Raw genomic sequence first — 3,879 nt, 5'->3', positions numbered from 1 at the left:
GCAGGAACACGCCAACGCAGTCAAAAAGCCATCGCTCCGCTGCCATGGGTGTTCACAGCTGAGCGGTCCCTCCAGCACAGAGGGCTCTACACTTGCTCTCGGCAGCACAGCCACCCATGTCCAGGGAGAGAATCTTCTAGGGGAAATCTCTGTGCTGGTTTAGGGCAGACTCAGCCGCAAGAGTTTGCTCTGGAGTTAGAATAGTTCCTCCTGTTGCCATCACCATAGTCCTAGGGGCAGCCTGGCAGAGAGCAAAGGCTCTTAGAGCACAGGTGCCTTTGTTGGGGGCGGGGGGAGTGAGCTGGGGTGTGGCCACTGGGAAAGGTACCACCCCTCTTCTGCAAGGACCTACCTTGGCTTCTGTACCTTGGGGATTTCCCCAATTTGCATTGGGAAATTTGTTCCATCCTGGAGCCAAGCTACATACAAAGTGAATGCAACCGATGAGCTTGTCTGCAGGCCAGGCATGGATGTCGGGGTTTGGATTGGAGAGAAGATGGAAATCCTGCATGACAAGCTAAGAAGGAAGAAAGCATTCTCAGAGCAAGAGTCTGAGCACAATTTATGTCCTTGGCCATGGAGATCCTGTCACTGGTTTCCCCTGATAGAGTTTGACTCCCATTTACTTTTTAAAATTGCTTGTGGGCATTCAGATGCCTCTGAGGGTTGGTATCTCTGGTGTCCCGCCTGGGTCTCCCCCGGGATGTGAACGTATGTGCCTTTGTTCTGTTGTTCCCTCAAGGTGATGGTTCAGAGATGTTAGGAAATGAACAGCAGGCGAGTGCCTGCTGCCACATTGGACCCAGTGTGTGTGTGTGTGTGTGTGTGTGTGTGCACGGCTATGTGTGTTGTAGCTGGTGAACATCAGTAGGTATCCTCAGGAAGATAGGATCAAATCATCACTGTCAGGGCTATGCTTCTGACTAGCTTTCTAGTCCCAAAGCTAATTGTCAAATTTAACAGGCATCTGCTCTTTTTTCATAAGTGTGCTTGAATTTCACAAGCCAAGAGACTTATTTTAGCAGAGAGTCAAAAACCTGGAGAATAATACGTTTCGTATCTTATCTGGCCCAATATCCCTTCTCAACCAAATGACCAAGTTATAAAAGGAAGACGAAACAGGAGTACGATGCACCCACCTACCAATCAGCCCCCTTGCTCTGGAGCCAGGAATTGTTTTCCACTTGATGAATGTGCTGGTCCTAGTGTGCTCAGAGGACAGCATGCCGTGCACGGGGGCAGCATTGCTCTCCCTGCAACTCGGAGCCTGCTAACAGAGAGCCGATGTGCAGCAGGGGAGGGGACCTGACACCTGTGCCGGCCCGGATGAGGTCTGAGCATGCGTGCAGTCTCCAGGAGGCTATGTTCTTTGTCTTGAGGATCTTGGTAGGCTTCATGCCACGTTCAGTGGGAAATAAGATGATACAGGTTTGCAGCTTGTTACCTCTGGCTTCCCACAGCCTTCATACTGTGCATCTGTAGCTGAGTAATCTGCCAATGGAGCAAACATCTGTAGTCTTGCAAGAAAATATCCCAGCTTCCCTAGTGTTTACCCAATGTGCCCTTCCCGCAATGGCCAGGACAACTAAACTAAAGTGTAGTACTGAAGAGCAGGGTGTATTAGTTAGGATAGGATAGGTGAGGCTCCAATAACAAACAACTCCAAAATCTCAGTTGCATAAACATTCAAAGTCTATTTCTAATTCCTGTTCTATATCCTCTGGGCCTCTGCCCCTGCACTGTCATTGTCCTTGCTCTGGAATCCAGGCAGATGGAGGAGCCACCAACAGAAACTTTGCTGATCACCACGGCAGAGGGAAAAGAGCCATAGTGGATCTCACATTAGTCAGTAAATGCTCAGCCCAGAAGTGACTCAACTCATTGGTCAGAAGTGGTCACCTGGGTCCATCCAGTCATAGGAGCCAGTTAGTATAACACTACCATGTGTGCAGAGCAGGGCAGAAGCAGAACACTGGACAAATGGCATTTAGGATTATCACAAAGGTAATTAAAGCAGCTCAGAGAGACTCACTGGTGAAAGCAATGAGGTGACAGATTTGATTCTATTAAGGAAGAACTTGCAAACTTCCAGAAACTTCTATGGGAGGAATGGACTCTACCAGGGGAGGTGGCACAGCCATAGTTAGAGTACAATGATGTGTTTAAGATCGCATTAAATCAGCTTTCATCACTCAACTAATTTTAAATAATCCTTGTCATAAAGACTGGTCACTCAGATTCTTGTAGGACTGAGCAGAGTCTAAAGGAAAAGCTGAAATCAGGAGACAGGTTAAGTTCAGAGGTTGGGGTCAGGCAGGGGGTAATATGCAAACTCCTCTTGTGGACTTAGTTACCCCTAAGTTGGCTCCTTCTTTATACCATGGTGCTAAGGAGGTTGGGGTTAGGCTTTAGTTCCCAATCTGTGGTCACATGAGTTTGGAGTCAATCTTTCCCCAGTCAAGCCTTGAGATGAGACCTCAGCCCTGGCCAACACCTTGATTTCAGTTTATGAAAGACCTTGAAACAGAGAAAAGCCAAGAACATCTGGCTCAAAGAGCTTAGATAGAGAGCAGCAACAGGAGCTTAGGCAAAGGGGTTGGTCAGATCATCTGCCAAACCAGGCTGGGGCTACCTTATACCTTCCCAAGACGTCACCAAGGCAGAGAGATCTGGAGTTGGATGGAGTAGTTAGCCTAACTCTCAAAGGCCAGTGAGAGTCCCACTCTGCCCTACTCATAGATGGGTAAGTCAGTTAAGCCCTAATTAACTAATGGAGCTAATTACAGCTGCCATTATTGAGCAGCTGCTATGGCCCAGACTCAGTTCTTTTGCCAACATGATTCAGTTTATTCTAGTGATGGCCCTGAGAAGTAGGTGCCATTAACCTTATTTGAGGATTAGGAAACTGAAATACAAAGGACGAAGTAACTCGCTGAAGGCCATCCAACTTGTTAAGTGACAGAGCTGGGATCTAACCAGCGTTGGGCCCCAAAGCCAGTCCCCTTTCTACACCAATCCCCCCACCTTCCAGGCAAGCAGAGGGGCCTTGAGAAAGTGCCACTCTTGCCTGCCTCCCTTCCATATGTCTCAAGCCTGGAAAATAATTCCAAGCCAACTATCTCCCCAATAAGTGAGGGCTGGCCCCTTCCACAACCCTGTCATAGCCAACTTGAATCATCCCTGAGCCATCACCCCACCCATATAACCTCATCCCTATTAAAAGGTGTTCCCTTGCCTACCAGCACCCTGATTGCGAACTAGAACAAAAACACCATCTTTTGCTTAATTTAAAGATATTTACACCACACTTTGAAATGTCAAACGTTTTCATTAAAATCCTCTCACACTTTGGGCTGACAAAGGGATGCCGGGATCTTTGGGAGATACTTTAATCTCAATCAATTAGGGAGAGAGTCGTCTTAGCAGTGTGGCAATAAAAGAAAGCTTTAATTTTAGAGCTAATTAAATATCAACAATTGGAATGTGGCAACAGACACTTAACCTGCAGTAACCCATTATTTATTAGGAATATAATGCATTGAGTCTGGATATGATATGAGTTGTAGTCGTTTTAATATCAGCTGTCACAGTCTAGCGGCTCCCCTTTGTTTTGTTCCAGCACAATCATCTCCCAGGCCCTGCTGGGATCACTCTGGTACCAGGGATCCACACAAGATTAATTAAGCTGACTGGCACGAGGGTGCCTTGGCCCCAGGCAACACAATCTGTGACCAAGGGAGGGCAGCACAGGTAAATAACAGGCAACAGTTTGGTCTAGGCCCACCTGGGCCAAGGGGACAAGTCTGGGCCTTGAAATGCACCAGGTAGGATGCTTTCAGCTGCAAGTAACAGGAAAACAAAAAACAAAAAAAACAAAAA

This window comes from Lipotes vexillifer, unplaced genomic scaffold, assembly GCF_000442215.2.
Source record: "Lipotes vexillifer unplaced genomic scaffold, Lipotes_vexillifer_v1.1 scaffold518, whole genome shotgun sequence".
NCBI classification, from domain to species: domain Eukaryota; kingdom Metazoa; phylum Chordata; class Mammalia; order Artiodactyla; family Lipotidae; genus Lipotes; species Lipotes vexillifer.
The sequence above is the reverse complement of the archived record's forward strand: the minus strand, read 5'-3'. Positions refer to the sequence as shown.